Consider the following 20,595-nt stretch of genomic DNA (forward strand, 5'->3'; position numbering starts at 1 on the left):
AAAAAGCAATAACTACAATATATCAAATTTGGCGCGTGTTGTTATGGATTTAATTGCAGTTATATATCAAATTCTTGTAGAATCAAAAAGAAATCCAAATTCGAAGAATTTAATGATGAAAAGAATTCCAAATCCAAAAGCTTCAGTCTGAAATCCAAATTCGATGTTTGGATGCTTTTGATCGCATGTCAGAGATTAATCTCTAAAATACTCGTCAAGGATGAAACAATCGATTCAGTAAAAATGCTAAATTTACACCAAAGTTAGTATTTCTTACCTATTATATGTTAATTTCATGCAGGGAATTCACTGGGATGACATCGTTATTAGAGAGTACGCGAGTAAGTTTTAGGGAGACCACTTCCACTGGTTTAAAAATTACACTAAGCATAATTTATAACACTCTTTTTTGTGGAAATATTGTTTACTGCTTGGGAAGCAGTGTCGGTGTTCAAAATAATTAATGACAATCGTGCAATTTTGTCAATGTTAAATTGTTTTCTTCGAAGATTTTTATTTTTTTCTGTCATGCATAGTTATTTATTATCAAACGTTGTGCTTTAAAATGTTTGCAATTATATTTTCTATTTGATTTAGTTTTGTATCATATTTTAGAGCTTTCAAATTTCGCATACTACTAATTGAAATATCATACAGTTGCGTGCAATTTAATTAGGACAAACGCAAAAAGTTTCAACTTTGTTGTTTAATTAGTCTATGTTCATTTATGATATAGCAATCTAGTAGTAAATATGTCTTCCTGTAGCTTTAATGTGATCATGTACATGTTTCAACATGGATTTCACTAATTTATAACATACGTTTGTGATGTCATCAAAATGAAACCAAACTTTTATGATATTCTCAATAATATTTCTCTTAGTTTAACAGTCCATTTTATTCGTATGATTCTTCACAATGCTCCACAAATTTTTGATGAGATTTACATCTGATGAATTACCAGGCCAACCTTTTCTTGAAAAAAATTCTTTAGTACCTTGGAATGATGGTTTGGAGCAAGATCTTGTTGAAAAACACCAGCACCACCAGCAAACATTTGCATGAGAGGCACAATTTTTTCTTCTAGTATTGAAATGTATTTTTTAGAGTTCATCATACCTTCAACTGGTACTAAGCTACCAGATCCTACAATTATAAAATGACCCAAAAATATCTGCTGGGCAATGTGATATCTGCTGGCAATTCGTTTTTTCAAACATATTATCATCAAATAAATTCATGAATTTATTCAGGAACTGGACAATTGGACTGACAGACTTCATTTGAATGGATTTCGTTCAAAAATTGAAATGAAACTAAAAATTTTGCCTAAAATACATATACCAAATTTCCATACTGGTAACCTGTGGAATTGATGATCTAGGGGGTCGTAAATGACTGAAAACGAAAAAGAAGTTTAGAATCTATATTTTTAAAAATATTAAAACTTGAAGAAAAATAAAAGCTTCAAAATGTAAAGAATTTTATATCCTATAATTTGATATAAGTGTGTAGTGTGAGAATTCGGGAGTATTAAAGATATTCAAGAAAAGCTAAAATGGAAAACAGAAAACATCGCTTCAACATAACTGAATTCGACAACATAACTGAATTTTTTCAAACATATTTTCATCAAATAAATTCATGAATTTATTCAGGAACTGGACAATTGGATTAACAGACTTCATTTTAATGGATTTTGCTCAAAATTTGAAATGAAACTACAAATTTGGTCTAAAATACGTGCAAGAAATTTCTTACATTTAGCACAAAGCATTTTGAATTATTATATTCACAGGCAGACAGACATAATATTTAAAGTGTGTTTTTCGAAGGGTTTCTGGCAGGTATAATATTACGATAAGATTATCAGGGAGGTCTCAAAAGCTTGATTGATCAAAATCTCGAGTTTGAATCTTTTGACGATTGCGATGCTTTCTATGTAGTTCGTATTAATGAGTCGAAAAGTAGCTACGAATTATAGATACTGGAGGAAATCTGACATTTTTACTGAATCTGTTTGTGCATATATATATATTCGATATCTCCAGTCAGAATTTGCCATTTAGTGCACACTTTTATTCACAAGATCATATACCAAATTTCATTGATTTAAGTCGCTGAATTTATGAGTAATTGTGTTTTTATGCGTGCAAAAGTACAAACCAACAGATGGACAACCTTTCGATAGACGCGGCTCAAATTTTTTTTATAATAATGTACATTTTAAATACTGAACAGTTATACAAAATTTTATATAACTAGCTCTTTATGCTTTGAAGTTATCAGTTCATTTGTATTTGGATTTCCACAGACGGAATTCCTGTGAATGGATTTCGTTCAATATTTCATAAAAATCTACAAACTTGGTCTAAAGTCCTAAACCAAATTTCATTCGTCTGGTTCAAAGCACCCACTTTTGCTGTATTACGTTCTCAGGCATACATAAATACTCACAAAAATTTGTTTTTGGCTTCAGAAAAGTTTAAAACCTGAAGAGTTGTCAAAACCTCAAAGTTTGAATTCTTTCATGAACTTAAAACTTTCGTGTTTGCTCATTCCTCATATGATAAAATAAAAGGGGAGTTATTTAATGAACCCGCTTAACGCGATTATGGATGCCTAAAAAATAAAAATTTCTCCTTAATCTTATGGTTCTTTTTTATAACAAGGTTAAAAAAAAATGACAACTTCAGCAGAATTTATTCTTAATTATATATACGCTCCCTGCAATTATATATAATATATTCAAAATTTTTGTTTAAAAGATGAGACATTTTTTTAAGGATGAACAATGTTTTTTTTTAATTGAAAACACTTTACAGCAATTAAGTTTTCAATGGAAGGCGGAGAAATGTCATTTATTCATTTAATAATTTCAATAAATAAGTGTATAATTTTAATAAACAACAAAAGCCGTTTGGTTAAACAAATATTGCTCTAAAAATTTAATTAATTATTCTGGCGATTTAACTGATTTAAATTTGTATATTTACTTTCATTGCTGATACAATGACATATTTTATTGAAAAAAAAACATTTTTTTATAAATAAAAAATCAAAATATTCCAAATAGAATAAAATTGTAGTCGAATTTTTTAAAACTATGTTTGAAAGAAAGGTAAGTGACCAACAAATTAAATAAAAAATTCTTTCAAATAAGCCGGGTCTCACCTTAGTTATTTACTCAAAAATTTAGTATGCTTATCAGAGATTAACACAAACGCATGATACTCTATTCCTGTTTTAAATTTTAAATTCTAGCCACATTAAACGAATTATAAGTTGAGTAATACGATAAAAATCCATAAATGCAGATAAACATACAGTACCTCTGAAACAGCGTGAGATCGATTTGTTAGAGTACAATAGTAAGACAGCTTTGATGACCATGTTTTTGTTTGAAGGGCATAGAAATAAATAGTTCTAAAGACTATCAGTATCCAATAGAAACACTGTATTCCACTGAAAATGTCTATTTGCTTCTTCCTGTGCAACAAAATACTTCATTCTTCCGGGAATATACTTCAAGTAACATAATAAAATGTTTTACTATGGAAGTTTTCAAAACAAATCAAGTATTAACTTGATGAGAAATTTTCTTTGGATTGCACTCCTCATATTTTCTTTTTGAATCATGCTATTGTTGAAACCGGAATTTCATTTTTTACGAGGCTTTACTAAGTAAAATTCCTCAAAAAAATATATAAGAGGTTAAAAGATATAAATGACAAATTTAGCTGCAACTGTTAGAGCTTACAGAATTGAGTCATAAATTTTACTGCCTCCTTTGTCATGTAAAGTTGACGGGTTTCTAAACAAATAATTTTTTTATCTAATAAAAGGAATGCTATAATGTCTTGCGATTCTAAAGGTATTGTTTACAAATTGTATCCTTTTATTTACCGAAAGGAGAAAGAAAGATAAATTTTTGTTTTCTTTTGGGATCTCATGAGTTTCATTATCCGCCTTATTCTTTACAAAGAAAAAAAACCCATATAAATAAATTAAAGGAGATTCGAACTTCTAATCTATTTATTTTCTGTCTCTTATATATTTAAAATAATAATTGAAAATCGATGAATCTATCTACCAACTCAATCGATTCGGTCAATTTTTATTTCATACGAAGATTCATACCGTCTAAATGTGTTATCAAGGATCTACTGCCTTCCATCACTTTTTATTTTCTAGTTCAATCATAAAATCAAACCTTCATAATACATATGGGAAAATCTCGAGACAGATTTAGCCAACCCTTAACATAGAATCAAATATTTTACTCAAAAGTTTTTATTTTTTATGAAAGCCCACGATACTTAAATATGGCAGCAAGGATCACCAACCTCTAATCACACCCCATTTTTGAAAAAAATAATAATAATAAAAGCTTCATAGTAAATTCTCTATGAGAAAATCTGGCTTTATAGTTCGTCAACATCCACTATTGAATCGATACCCTACATTTTTACTTTTTATGAATGCTCGTGTCCCTTCGATACGTCATCAACAATCATCTATTCCTTTCTTCTTCATTACAAAGGCTATTACATTAACACATCTTTCAGCCTGAACTACTGAAAACCGATTTCCCTCACCAAATTGGCAATTTCACCTTTTTGATGTAAAACCAACACATCTAAATACTTTTATAACTTTTGCTTATATTATTGCAAGTATATTGTTGTCACACTTTTATTGAGATAACATATTTTTTATAAAAGCTGACTGACATGACTAGCGAATGTTAATAATGCCAAGAACCTTCGATATCTACATTAATAACATTAATTTAGTCATGTTGATGAATTCTAATGCAGTATTTTTTTTTTATCAGAACAAAAGAAAATGCTATTTTAAATTATGGCAGAATATTGGTGATAGATCACTCGGGTGGCATAAATTTTTTTACGAAATAAAAATTGGCGAAATCTTATGCGGTATTGGTAAATATGGTTTTTGCCAATTATTTCAAATAATAAATGATAGAAGAACAATTGATCTCCGAGACGGTTGGTCTTTATATTTTTAAAATTTATCTTTAAATAGCGGTAATATGTAACATAAAAAACATTTAATATTCTTTGCCATGTGCCTGTCTAGAAATGAAGTTGTTTAAGTAGTGCTAAGTAATATTGTAAGATACAATAGCAAATATTGTTAAGTTTAGAAAAAAATTGATAGAACTAAATTGGTATGTTCTTAATAGTTCATTTTTTAAAATTTCAATGAGGTGAAAATGTGATTTTTGTACAGTAATATGCTCCGACGTTATTGCGGAAAGACATTCTTTCAGAAGACCGACTTTATTGAGGAAAGACATTTCTATTAACTTTCAATTAAAAATCTAATTAAAATAAAAAAAAAAAACTTTCTTACAATTTGCGAGCCTAGCAAATACGGTATCATTTGTATCGATACAAACAATCTACTCTATATAGCTTCTTGAACAATTTTGAATCATGAGCGTCGCCCAATTTGCAAAAAGAATATCAGTCTTTAAACATATCACTTAAAATTGTATGTTGTTGTTGTGACTAATCCAAAGTAATCTAAAGTAGCTAGTTATATCCATGAGTTAATATAATAACATAAAGTCAGAGGTAGCATTCGGATTGAATTCCTGCCTATAATAAAGATTCTGCCAAATGGAGATAATTTATTTCGGTTCATACACAAACACACACACACACACACACACACACACACACACACACACGCACACACACACACACACACACGCACGCACATCAATCAAGTACGCGGTCATGCAACGATGTATGCAAACCACTATAACAAGAATCTTTCATGCTCTTTTCAGTCTTACAGTTCATCTTCTAAACAGTCATAAAAAACTTCATAGTGAAGAAAATACCATTTTTAAAATATTCCATATTTATTCCAATTAAAATTATTGTCTGTAATATTAATATTTCTATTTTAATAATATGTTGTCTAATTCTTATCTTTCCCTAATATTCTTAATTTATTTTTTTAAAAAATTATCACAAATATGAATATCAGAACAAAATGATAAAAGTGCCCAATCCTGAGAAAATGCCTATTCTAAGTAAATTGAAATATTAATAATATATTTTAACTTTGAATGAATATTCAAGAATTTCTTTATTTTGACTGTCTTAATTTCCTTATAGTGTCGCTTGGCTATATTTTTTTCTGTAAAAAAAAAATTGCTTCCTGCTTTTTGCTACTATAATAAATTAAGGCATTTTATTTAAGATTTTGACATTTTTTGGGTTTTGTTACACATATTTCAAAACTCTTGATTGTGATTATTATGGCATTGATAATAGATGATGCAAGTTCTATGAAATAATATTTTAAGATAGGTAAGAATCTCTGAATTTATTACAATATTCTATTATCACTGTAAATCAATCACTATACAAACAGCGATCACTGGCACAGAATAAAAAAATCTCCTGCCTTATAAAATAAAACATGTGCATTTAAATAAAAGCGATTAAAATAAATCAGATGAAACTTTTAAAATACGCACCAATTACTTTTCTTTTTCAATTACCGAATGAAATGTGAAGAATTTAGACACACTGACGAAGGCATGCATTTCCTGAAGAATTCCATGACATGCATTTTTAAAGCTTAAATATGAAGGCAAATTCTGTGACATTTGTGATTTAATTATTATATTCAGTTTTACTTTTTATACTTCTCTTAGTTAATAAATCTGTTTAAGAAAGTCTTTAGACTTGAAAGAATACTGCACTTAGTGTGTTGTCTTAAAAATTTCCATCCACAGTTTCACAGTTCATGTTTTAACAACTTGGGGAAATTAAATGGAAACTTGAAAACACTTTCGTGATATATTTATTGTTTTCCTGTACATTACATCAGCAAAGAAGATAAAACATGTTTTCTGCACGAAAATTTTACGCAATCGAGTAAATATTACAAGCAAAGCGTCAGAAGCTCCGGACACAGCATGCGCACTATGTCACAGCCCAGCATTTATTGCAGGTTTAGATGTCACGTGAATTTTTCGCCACGTGAATAGATTTCATTATTTCTTATATCATTCGTCGTCAGTTTATGAGAAATTTGCTTTTTTTCCCTTGCAAGATGGTCTACTTTTAAACATCATATAATATTACCATTTTTATCTGACTGTTTTAGGGAATACAGATAGTTATAAAGACTCACACACACAAAAAAAGAACCTTGCTACAATTATTTAACTTCTCACGCGTGTGCCTGTCAGGTTTTATAATTTCTTTATTTCATAATAGTTTCATTGGTATGTATCAGAATTTTTCAAAGTCGAAAGTTCTCAATTTTGGGCTACACTAAATACACAGCTTATTATACATAAAATTATTTTATTTCGATATCAAATAAAATGAATTTTTTTCTGTAAAAGAAATTATATTTATTTTATGAATGATCGGCAAGCAAAGCATTCATTTGTCTCAGAGCTGATCTGCAAAATATAATTTTTAGACTTGCTATACTTTCAATCCCAACCGGCGATTCATTTTTACCTCATAATTTCACATTTTGGATGTATTATAAATATTGTATTAATTATTCTTTTAAATGGATTTCTCTAAAAAAATTTGGATTAAAAATCCATCCCTCTTTTGATAAACGACTATTCCAAATGTATATGTTTAATGCAATCATAAATATTGGTAAATTTTTAAGGCAATACTTTGTGGAAAAGAAGGCCAGTTTTAATTTTTACATATTTATATTTTAAAAATCATTAGGGAAAATAAAGAACCAGGTCCACAGCCCAAATGTATCTATTTCGGAAATTGTCGAAAGTTTCTAGTCATACCATCAATAGTCGTCCATTTAACTGATTTCCGAAATAAATTACAAAAACACAACCTCCATACACTTTTTTGTTGAAAAAAAAATACTCTAGCGATTTATATAAAAGCTCATGATGCTTTGATATGTCATGAATGACCACTTGTTCCATTCCATTGATTTTCCGAGACAACTCTTGAAACTATTGCTTTATCGCACATTCTCTATATGAAAAGAACAAGACAAAATATCCCACCCCCAAACACGGCACCGAATTTTCTTATTTAATTTTACTGCTTATGGCGTCTACATACGTCATCAGTGGTTGCTTCGCCTCATTTTTCCCATTCCATTTCAAGAGATATCGCAAAATAAGGTCTTGATACAGCCTCCTGCCTCTACAACTAGACGGATTTCACCACTCTATTTTCATCATCTGGCTAGTCAGAATGTTCTATGTTTATTATGAAATTATAATTTATAATATAACTCTTATTTGATGTGATGTGATGTGATGTAATTCATCAACGTTAGTTCACATCACTAAGTTTATGATAATAGCATAATGGGATAACAGCGTTTTGCCAATGTCTGCTAGTTTGAATTATAATGAAACAATTGCAGATGTCGTCTTTAGAAGCAGTTGAAATCCTTGTCCATCAGACTACCATTTTAAACTAAGCTCCAGCAGTTATCAGTAAAGGTTTACTATGACAATAAACATATGTAAGAAACAAAACTTTTGAAAGTTAATGCACTCCTAGTCAGTATACGACTTGTTCAGTAGTCATTTTCCCCTTACAGTTTCATCTTTCTCCAATTTGAAGAAACTTACTCTTTAAGAATTAATACTCTCTTTTCACAGATATAATTAGAGTTTTAAATAATTTGGTATACATGATGCAAAAATCATTGGAAATACTTGACAGAGCAATTTGTTAAAAATAAAAAAATTAATAATTTTATTACTTCCTTCGTAATTAGTGCTCTCTAAGAAAGAAATTTTCGAAATTATGATTAGAATTTTAATAAAAAATTAATTGAAAAAATGCTTTCCCTGAGAATAACTGCTTCCTCAATTGCAAATGAAACGTAATATTAAACAAAACTATTCTTATATCAGTTTAGAAACTGAAAAATTGCTTTTTCAATTATAGTATTTAAATTTTTCTCTCCTTCAAAAATTTTTAAAGAATATTTTTAAATATTTTTCTTTTTCTCATTAACTGGTTCAAATATGCTCGGATTCTAATGACAGTAAATGTATGCATGTTATGATTGCTATAATATATAGCAAATTTTTTAAGTAATTTAAAAATAGATGAAACTGTGACATACTACTATCTTAAAAACTAGTGATTCAAATCTCATTTAAATTTTCTGACAATCACACGTGACTACAATTCCTTTGAAATCTCTCATTTCAGTTCTGTTTTAATATCTTTTTCCATCTTTATAACTCCAACTTTTATGAAAATATAGGAGGTATCGCCAAGGAGTTTTTTTGTTTTTTTGTTTGTTTTGCTGGGAAAAAAGGAATTTATTTTCAACTTTTCGCATACCGTCAGGAGTTTTTATTTAAAATATTTGGTTCATTTGTAAGCCACAGATTAATTGAAAAGTTCTTCATTATTTTAACAATCAAAAGATTTTTTCAAATTGAAGGCTTTGGATATGCTTTCTTATATTACTACTAACCACATTTATACTAAAACTAATTCAATATATCGCTTACTGAGAATCCTTATCGCGAGAGATTTAATTTTATCGTTTAAGATCACGACATCTCAAAGTCATTTGTTCAGTATCGCACAAGAGAAATGAAGTTGAAATACTGATTAGTTTATTTTTGCACTTGAAAACGGATTATTTATCAGAATTATCTAATATTTTAAAATCGAAAATTCATCTCCTGGAATTAAAGCATTAATACTTTTAAAATTAATATTTCAAAAATAAAAATGGATTAAATAGGAACATTCGAAAAAATTAGTAAATCAATCTTAAAAGATACTAAGGTTTCCTGGATTTCAATCGACTAAATAATTAATAAACAAAATGACTTGCTAGTTTTTTCAATTCTATGTTACCGGATGATATAGTACATAAAAATATAACAAAGCTATGTTAATTTACAAATACAGAACAACGAAAAAATTTCAATATATATATATATATATATATATATATATATATATATATATATATATATACAGGGTGTCTCAAAAACCTTGACAGCGGCTTTTATTCTTTAAATATTGATCATAGACATATACTGTAAATTACAAAGTTGCATAAAAAAAAGGTGGAAAATGTTATGAAATCAATTAAAATTTTCAGGGATTAAACTTTAAAAAATACAAAATTTAAATTTTTATATGGTCCCTGTACAGAAAAATTCCCACTGAGTAAATTGTGCTCTATCCTCTAATAAGGTCATGTACAAAAAAATTTCAGCAATTTATCACAAAAAGTCCGAAAGATATGAAACTACATAAATGTTGACTTACATCACTTTTCGATGCATGGATATGAGTTCGCAAATATCAGATGTTCGTGTTTTAGGGATCGTACACAAATTGACAAAGAAAGTGATGATTAAATGAAGAAATAATTTTGCTATTTATTAGTTCAAAAGTATTAAAAACTTGTAGAAATAATAACTTAAAGGAAAGATTACATAAGTTATATTACAAGTTCATTGAATATGCTATTTTTAAGTTATATTCTGTAACTCATGATATAAAATTAAAGTATTTTTCAGGAAGCATAGATTTTAAAATTTGTATTTAAAACTAAAAATATAAAGCATATTTTAATTCCTCATGATGCATTCCTGCATCGCGTCATCTGCACTGAAGCTGTAAACATTTGGATTTTAATTTGTGATTGACCATTCACCAACTTTCTTTTAACATAACTTTTAGAATTTTCATGATACAATTCTGAAAGTTTGTACATGACCTTATTAGAGGATGGGGTACATTTTACTCATTGGGAACTTCTTTGTATGGGGTCCGTATAAAAATTTAAATTATATATATTTTTAAGTTTAATCCCTTGAAAATTTTAATCGATTTCATAACATTTTGCACCTTTTTTTACGCAACTTTGTAATTTACAGTATATGTCTATGATCAATATTTAAGGAATAAAAGCCGCTGTCAAGGTTTATGAGACAGCTTGTACATATTAAAGGTGTTAAGCATACTCGATATCTTCCTCCTTTCTCGCCAAAATATCGTAAACATTGATTTTTATTGTATTGTCTTCTTTCGTTAATTTTATCTTATTGTAATTATTATACCGAAGCATAAAAGAAATAAATAAATAATCCCACCCAAACTATGCAAATAAAACATAGTAGAAATTGGCTATTACTTATAATTATCATGAAGAACAAGGAATTTGATAAGACAATAACCTCGTGTTTAAATTTTAAGGCTGTATTCAACATTTAAGGAATTAGTTAATTTTTTTAATTAAAGATTACAAATGAAGTATATTAGTAAATAAGAACTTTAAAAAGCTTTTTTTTCGTTCTTATGCTTTGAAAGTGATTCGGCTACTTTTCCAGTGAAAATGTTAGATTTTTTTTGCACATATTTAGCGTAATGCATGCAATAATCATTCAGTTACTTACATACAAGAGATGTAAAGTAAAACTATCATATTTATGTTTTTTATCATCAGTTGAAGCAAAAACAAATATTTAAACTCAATATTACATACATTTTTGAGATCATGCATAATGTATTGCAATAAATAAAAATATAGAATTGAATAGAAACATTGATATTTGAAAAAGTAAGAAGGATTTTAGAAGCTGTAATTTATATGATTTAAATTTCAATTACAGAAAAAAATGTACAAACTACCTTTTTCGTAGATGAATTTGAAAGTAAAATTATCCAACAACAGGTATGCCATTTTTTTTCTAATCTTTTAAAACACATTATATTGCAATGTTGTCTTAAGCGCAGTTATGTTTTATTACTAAGACATAAATTCAAGTATTTCAAAAACTTTGCTGCTGATAAAAGCCATGAATAGAACTATCCTTTACTGCAAATTATGTATTTTTGTTTTCATCATCCATTTAAGAAGATACGGTACATTGACGGTTATGAATAATTTTTGTGTTCACAATTGTCACAAATACAATATAGTTAATTAAACAATTTAACTGCAAATAGAAAACCATTATTAGCAATTTTATAATAAGGCTTTGCAATAGGAAAAAACGGCTATTTGTGCTATTTTGAAACATTTAGTCCAAATGACAGAAAATAAATTGAATCCAAACTTAACCGAATTAAATTCGATTATAATTTCCATCGGATTTTCATAATATAGTTATATATATTCATATCAATAAAAATATTTGCTATAAATGCTTAATAACTAGAAAGCTTTTTTATAAATATATTTTAATATTCAGACATTACTATATGAATAAACTGAATCTAGATAATATTTAAAAAATGAAATTGGGAAATCCTATGGCCTCTGACAGTTATATTGCAATATTTTCCCTAATTTTATGACAATAATTACTGAAATATGTATACAGTTCAAAAACTGGAAAAGAACCACATAGGGGAAACTAAACACTATTAATTTAAGCCAACTAGATATCGAATAGATAATGTCTATGTACGATTATAATTATAATTTCCATCCTAATTTTATAATATAGTTACATATTCATATCAATAAAAATATTTGCTATAAATGCGTAATAACTGGAAAGCGCTTTTATAAATATATTTTAATATGGCACATTAGTAGTGAGTCGACTGAATCTATATATTTTTTTAAAAAGTAAAATTAGGAACTCCTATGTAGTTGCGACAGTTGTATCGCAATAATTTCCCAGCTTTTATTACAATAGTTAATGAAATGTGTGTGCAATCCAGAAGTTGAAAAAGAATCACATTATAGAATCTAAGCACCATTAGTCTCAGTTAGATGGATATCGAACAGATAATTTCTATGTTATTATCATAAAAATTATTTATTTTCAAATATATAAGCTTGATTAGATATACATATTTAAAAGTATACCAAGATGAAGCAATGATTAAGAAAATATTACAAATTAAGACATTATGAGCTGTGTACATTTCTTGAAAATATGAGAAAAATAATTCTTTAGAAAGAAAAAAAAAATTGTCACAAAAAAAAAAAAAATAGGTCACGCAATGAATAAGTTCCTTCAAACGCTGAAACATGCAATTCAAATAAAAATTGGTGTTAATTGCATTTCTTAAAAATTTAGAAAATCAATAAACTTATATAATTTTCTTTTTTCATTAAAAAATAGTTAATATTGAATAAATCTTCTTAAAATTTCCAAAAATATATACTTTACAAACTAAAAACAAACATAATTGGAAATAAATGCAAATTATTTCACTGCAAGCAAACGTAAGCAAGTTTATCCTATTTATGGATAAACATTCTTCATGCAAACTGTTAAAAGATATTTTAAATACTGAAATGAAAAATGTACTCACCTGTATATATATATTGGAAAGAATCTGATTGCGTCTTGCTATAAAGATCGACGTATATCTGATTTTAAGTCCCTTCAGAATCTGTGCTCACTCTAATGCAGCAAAAATATTTTTATTTTTTCAGATGGCAGTTTATATCGCATTTTTTCACAGCGACTGCAATAACATTTTCTCTTTAAAACGTAAACGCAAGCAAGCATCGTTTCATAAAAAAGGATAAAAAATAAGTCTTACACAATCCTTCGTTAGGACAGTGCTTTTTTTCCACGCATTTGACAGTTTTTTTTTTCTTTCGCCTGACAAGAAAGTAAAGGTAGTTCTATCAATCTCTAGTAAATATGTCTTAACATTAAAAATATAATTTTGTTTCTCTTTATTATATCTTCTATTTTAGATCGCAGTGAATCCATTCATAAATATTGATAACTATATTGAATGAACTAGTTTTGAAAAGTAATTTCAGGTTGAGACAAATAGAATCATATATTCTGTGTGTATAATAAAAGGATAATTAAAAATCTTAAAATCTGAAATAAGTTAAGAAGGAATTGCGAAGTAATAAATTTTCTCCCTTTTCAACAATTTGTTTACATTGAACGATTCCAACAGGTGTTCATATATTTTGCTTTACTGTACGTGTAATGCCTTTTTCATTGACTTTTCTGGATATCTGTTACCCGTACTTTATCTTTGAATCCTTCTTTGATTTTAGCTTGAGTTATGATCTTTTAATCTCTTTTATTCCATTATGAAATTTGATATTTACATCTCTGAGTTGTTTCCATTATTTAACGCATTCCATTATTATGACGTCAGTGTGGAATCATTATTTTCTCCCTATTTTTCTATTATTATATCAGTAATCATTGCGCTGTAAAAATTATTTTTAATTGCATTTAAATGTTTAAGATTTTTATTTTTATCGCCGCACAATAAGAACTTTCTAAACCTTCAGATGAGCATATAATTTTATTTAGAAAAATCCTGTAAATGATGTAAAGAATTGGATTTTACGATAAAAAAGGGTTCGCATTGTCGAATTTTTTTAGAAAAGAAGGTGGAAGCCTTGAGTCTACGAAAAATATGATTGAACTCCATCTTTAGATGCAATGATACTTAGTTGCTTAATCTCATTTAGATTTTGTTCGAGAACTGTTGAAGTTTAGTTTGCCGAAATGCCGATACTTTTCTGAATCTTAACAGTATTTAATTCGCACTTGGGGGATATATATACATAAAGGATGGTCGGTAATGTCTTCTTTTTAAACTCATTAAATTCAACATAAGGTTTTTAAAATTAGGGAAGTAATATGCACCCATAGTAAAATAACTGTGCTGAATTTATTAACACTTTACCGACCGGTAGCGGTTCGAACATACTATGCCATTTCACCGCGCTGGGGAGCAAACGTCGAATAATCGACGACCGGTTGGTAAGCGCTGAGAACAAAACGTCGATTAATCGACGGCCGGTTGGTAAGCGCTGAGAACAAAACGTCGATTAATCGACGGCCGGTTGGTAAGCGCTGAGAACAAAACGTCGATTAATCGACGGCCGGTTGGTAAGCGCTGAGAACAAAACGTCGATTAATCGACGGCCGGTCGGTAAAGTGTTAAGATAGATTACAGCGCCCCTATTGGTGAAATCAGGAAACTATGAAAAATAATATAAAAAGGAGATCGTCCGAAAATTCCAGTAATAAAAATGTATGTTATAACATAATAAAGACACAGGAAAAAGTTTTAAGAAGTTATCTGTAAAATTGGTGGAGGTATTTGTGATTAAAAGTAAGAATTTTGAGTGACTTGAAAAATGGTTCTCCAAAAGTATAAAATGTATCCTTCGATATTACCATGCAGTTTTTTCGAGTTAAGAAGCTGCGAAATGAAATTTAAGCAAAGGAGAATATAAACAAAAACAATAAAAAAAACAACAACAGGGAAACGTTCATGGGGGAGGGGGGGGTGATCTGAGGATCTGAATTCATAATCTTCGTGCAGCTTTCAAAATATTCGATTAAAATCTTGAGACCATACAGACACGAACGAAGGTTAACAATTTAAACATTTTATCTTGATGAATTTAGTGACGGGAAAAACGTTAAAAGCAAAGGTGCGATATTCAATGTGGCCTTATATTGCTATACAAAAACATGGAGAGTGTGTTACAAAAAGGCCGCCATTGGCTTCAATACACATTCGATACATATTCGATCAAGTTGGCCGGCAAATACATTCCTAATCAAATGCGCTGCAACAGTACCGTAGCTATCAACTATCCGCGTCGCCGAATAATAGAGAATACATTTTTTTTTTTCAATTTTGGAAAGCACCTTTTTTCAAGTCATGGAAAATTCCTAATTTTAATTGCAAATATATCCTCCATTTTTACAAATAACTCCATGAAATTTCTTCCTTTTTATTATAAGATAGTAAACATTTTTCCGATTCGACTTTTTCACCGATATCCTATATTTTATAAGTTATTTTTGTAACTTCATTTTTTCGTTGTTGGAGGCGCTGTCATTAGGCAATAAATTCAGCATAATCACTTTAATATAACACATATTACTGCCCTGGTTATGCAAGACACCGTTTTGAATTTAAAGGACTCAAAAGGACTTTATGGATCATCCGGTATATGTAGAGATCCTTGCAGATACAACATTGGAAAATGAAAAGAAACCCTGGAAGTTATCTAGGGGAATCATACATTTATTGCGGTTTCAATTGTCTTCAAAGGATTCAATCAATTCATTTGTGTTAGCAAAATGTATTTTTAATAAGCCTTACAAAAAAACAAGGATAGTTAAAGAAATGGAGTTAATTCAAATAATTTAAGATTAAAAGGAATTTTTATGAAAAGGACAAACAAAAGTATGTTAGATGCAAGCTTTTTATAATTTTAAATTTATTTCATGCATTGCTCGCGAAGCGACGTTCACAGCCTACGCAAAAGCACTGTCTTCATAAATATTTTTTCATGAAGCTTACCTATATATATTTATAGATAATTATCTATCTTTTGTACTTTAGGATTTAGAATTATGAAAGAAAAAAAAACCGCTGTTTTCTAACATGCAGAATTAAAAATTATTTATTGGATATGTCCTCGATTAATAAAGGTATTTGCTTCAAACTTAAATATAATACTTTTCAAACAAAGTGCAACGAAGTCTGCAAATGCAACATAATTTACTTGAAAACTTTGAGTGTTACTTGCAAAAAAAAGCTAAACGAAATTGTTAATGTTTTTTAAATACTTTATATTTTCTGAGTTGTATTTTTACAAAAGGGAATTTCTATTTTCTGAATAGCAAGAAAGCGAGAGAACATTTCGCATTATTACAGACTTTCTTTAAAACGGAATAAATGAAAAAAAAATAATTTTATTCCTAATTTCTCTTTGATTGGACCTTCAATGCCCTAGTGGCGATTTTCTATGTGATATAAGAATATTTTTCAAATGGTTACGAAAATAAATGGCAATTCACCGAACTTTTATGAAAAAATTCTAAAAGCATACGTAGATATGAAAGTATCGGGATTTATTTTGTATATATGATGACTATTCTATGCTGTGTGAAACAGTAAAAATGAAAAGTTAAGAAATTGGTATTTTTAAAGCTTGTGTCAATCGTATTTAATAAAATATTTTACACAAACTAATATTTTCAACGTATTAAACTACGACCCTCTTTGAAGGAATCGTGGAGCTTAAAATTTTGTGATTTTAAGCCAATCAACTACCTCAAGGAAGTTATGTTATTCCGATGACTGATGTTGTTTAGCTGCTGTGTTGTTTAACAGCCATTGAAAAATGATCTAAATGGGTTCTAAAGTAATGCCATTTCATCTAAATTCTATCTATGTATACTGTCTAATATTCTTTCAGTTCTATTCTATATCTAATATTCTATCAATTCTATTTTATCTATCTGTTCTATTTAATGATATTCTTAGAAACAGCCTAAAAAAAGGTTCGACTGATTGGTGTTGTTAGGCAGCCATTGAAAGATGGTCTAAATTTGTTCTAAAGTGAGAACATTCTATCTAAATTGTATCTATCTATTCTATCTAGTATCTAATGTTCTATCGATTCTGTTCTATTTATTTATTTTCTACCTGTTCTATTTTATTCTATTTATCAATTTTCTATCTTTTCTATATATTCAATTCTATTTACCATATTTCTATCTTTTCTATATATTTAATTCTATTTATCAATTTTCTATCTTTTCTATATGTTCGATTCTATTTATCAATTTTCTATCTTTTCTATATATTCGATTCTATTTATCAAATTTCTATCTATCCTTTTTATCTTTTCTATATATTCTATTCTATTTATATATTCTATACAGAATGAGTTTGATCAATTCTGACTAACGGAAGAGCCCTTGGGAATCATAAAACACTATAGTAACCCTGTCACATCTCCAACCGTTTGCAAGTTATGGCGAATAAATTGATTTTTTTTCAAAATCGCTAAAAAATCAAAAATGAAAATTTTAGGGGCACATCTTCACGCAAAGTAAGCACATATTATGAAAGAACAGTTAAAATATTCATGAAAATACATGGATTTACAGCCGAGTTATAAGCGCTGAAACATTGACGAAATTCGAAATCGAAATGTCACCAACATTTTTAATTCAGAATTAAAGAAAAATAGTACGTACAAGCTACAATTTATCAAATTTACCAATAATCTGTCCATAACATCGACTTTAGAAAGAGACTGCTATAAACCATATAAGTGTTTTATTGCAGGAGAAATTAAGTTTTTCGTTAGTAATATATCAGAAACTCAGTATTCATTGAAAGAGACATTCGACAAAAATTCGTCAAGCAAAACAATTACGATAAAATGGAAAAATATTCAAATCCGCTGTTATGAACGTTTTCAAATGTGCAGCTGTTTTGTAATCTAATTGTGCGCGCATCACACATACACGGGTACAAAAGGCAGGACAATCCACTGAATGCATCATTAGCTTGTCAGCCTTTTAGATGTTTATTGCTGTTATTGCTTCAACTTTTCAGGGCTTTGTTTCAGCACGACCGATTTTTTTCACATTGCACTTATTACTACTTGCCTGAACTGGCCGTCGGGAGGCCAAATGTGGCCACCTAGACAGCCAGATTTGACTTCAATGAACTTCTTCTCTATTTTTGATTTTATCAAGCAAGAAGTTTATCTCACAGAAGTTGCCAGTTTAGAAAACATAAGAAGTCAGCTCGATGAGGCGATATTATAACTTAAGGGGGAAATATTTTTTTAAAAAGTCTTTTAAATCCATTCGGAAAAGAGCAAGAGTATGTATAGGTGTGACGATAATCCATTTCAGCAGCAGCTTTAAATTCATTGCATTGTTTTCAGTTCAACATCTTTTTTTATATTTTTGCATATTTTTTCGTGAAAAATCATACTACTGTTTTTTCTATAGTACCTGTTTTACCATTCTCAGTGAAAGTGTTATTTTTTTATTTGACTTTAAGCTTTTCTTTCTTGCACCTAATTTAAACAGCAGAATGAAAGTAAATTGGAAATTAAAATGAGGAGTCGTAATGGCCCCTTTTTCTGAAATAAAATACTTGTATGGTTTATGGTGGACTCATTAAGAGCCGATGGTATGGATAACTGTTTGGTAAATTTGACAAACTGTAGCTTGACGTTTTTCCCGAATTTAGAAATAAAAATTTTGGCGACATTTCGATTTTGAATTTCGCCAACGTTTCAGCGCTTATTACTCGGCTGTATATCCATCTATTTTTATGAAACTGATATCATTTTAAAGTATTTTAACTCTTCTTTCAGAATATGTACATACTTTGTGTAACAGGGCTGCTATAGTGTTTTTTGATCCCCATGAGCTCATCTATCATCCTCTTTCTTTTGTCAAAATTGATCAAACTGTATATCTATTCTATTCTATCTATCTATTTCCTGTCTGTTCTATTCTATTCTGCTTATCTTTTCTCTAACTGCTCTATTCTATTATACTTATCTATTCTACCAAATGATGTTCTTCGAAATTGAGTCAAAGCAGCGTCAAGTAATTGTTTTTTGGTTGATCTTTGTTGAGGCAGCCATTGAAAAGTGTTCTAAAGTAATGATATTCTAAACTTAATAGGTCGCTCAACATCGTTAGCACAAGCATAAAAACCTCTAAAAAAGTAGTTTCGTTATGTTTTTCAGCAAATAAGTTTTTGCTCGGACAATATAAAGTAGTACTCATTACGTCATCTCCGATCTGCAAGCATCCCTAACAAATTTAAAATTAACTTTTTCATGACTTTTATAATTATGCGATATTATTCAAAATCATTGTGATATTGTTAATATTTTGAGAGAATGGCAAAATTGCGAAGGCATTGCTATGATAATATCAAGTTTTTTACAATAATCTAGATGATTTGTGTGGACACCCAATATAAATTCAGTGCGCGTGTGTTTGTAAAGGTAATTACTCCAGCACCACATTCTAATGACTAGGAAGATTTCGATGAAATATGTACACCGGTTCTACATAGGCTATTGACTAAATAAGGTTAAATTGATTCTAATTCAATTCCTAAAGTTAAGGTGGAAAAAAATGAAAAAATTATTAAAATATCTCTGTATTACATGAACTTGCTGACATGAAATTGATTCACATGCTTCATGTTTTCGAACTACAGATATGGAAAATTTCTTCTACACAGTTATTCAGAATATTGATTATACACAATCCGGACCATTCTGTGTCAGAAGGTAGGTCGGAAAGTTAAATAAAATAATTTTATATTGCCTTTTCTGAATCTTTAAAATGATTAAAACCTCTAAATCATACATGCTTGTTTGTTTCGAACAATTTTAATAATTTTGTCGAAATATAATAAGCACGTTCTTCATCTTTCAACTAAAAGTTCTATAATTTAATGAAGCCTAAATCCGCCGTATATGATTTGACATACAAATACAAAGACATACAAATTTAAATATAAATCAATGAACGCAAAATGTTTATACCTAGAATAAAAAGACGCGTAAAAATTGACCAACCTATCAACAGAGCATGAATTGAAATAATTTTTTTTTTTTCGATTCTTGACATATTTCATATAATTTAAGATACACTGAAAAATAAAGCCAAATAATACAACATTATTCGATAAAAAAGATTAGATTTAAAATATCATTTTTTATGAAAAGTATAAGAGATAGAGACGCATACTATACATTGCTAAAGAGAAGAAAACTTGATTTCGATAGGAAGATATGAAGCGCCCATGCCAG

General features: G+C 28.8%; 1 protein-coding gene across 3 annotated transcripts in view; it reads right to left on the reverse strand.

Moving 5' to 3' along the window:
• The window catches only part of LOC129988459 (uncharacterized), a 31,397-nt gene extending 17,658 nt beyond the window's left edge, over positions 1-13,739 (reverse strand). The window contains exon 1 of one of the 3 annotated variants that reach the window (XM_056096692.1): positions 13,315-13,739. The gene's annotated coding sequence lies outside the window, so the exon portion shown is untranslated. Of the gene's footprint in view, positions 1-3,332; positions 3,466-13,313 lie in introns of those variants that run through there. The other 2 variants (XM_056096690.1, XM_056096691.1) reach the window with 2 other exon arrangements.
• Positions 13,740-20,595: the final 6,856 nt, after the last annotated feature.

Source organism: Argiope bruennichi, chromosome 10, assembly GCF_947563725.1.
Source record: "Argiope bruennichi chromosome 10, qqArgBrue1.1, whole genome shotgun sequence".
Lineage (NCBI taxonomy): Eukaryota > Metazoa > Arthropoda > Arachnida > Araneae > Araneidae > Argiope > Argiope bruennichi.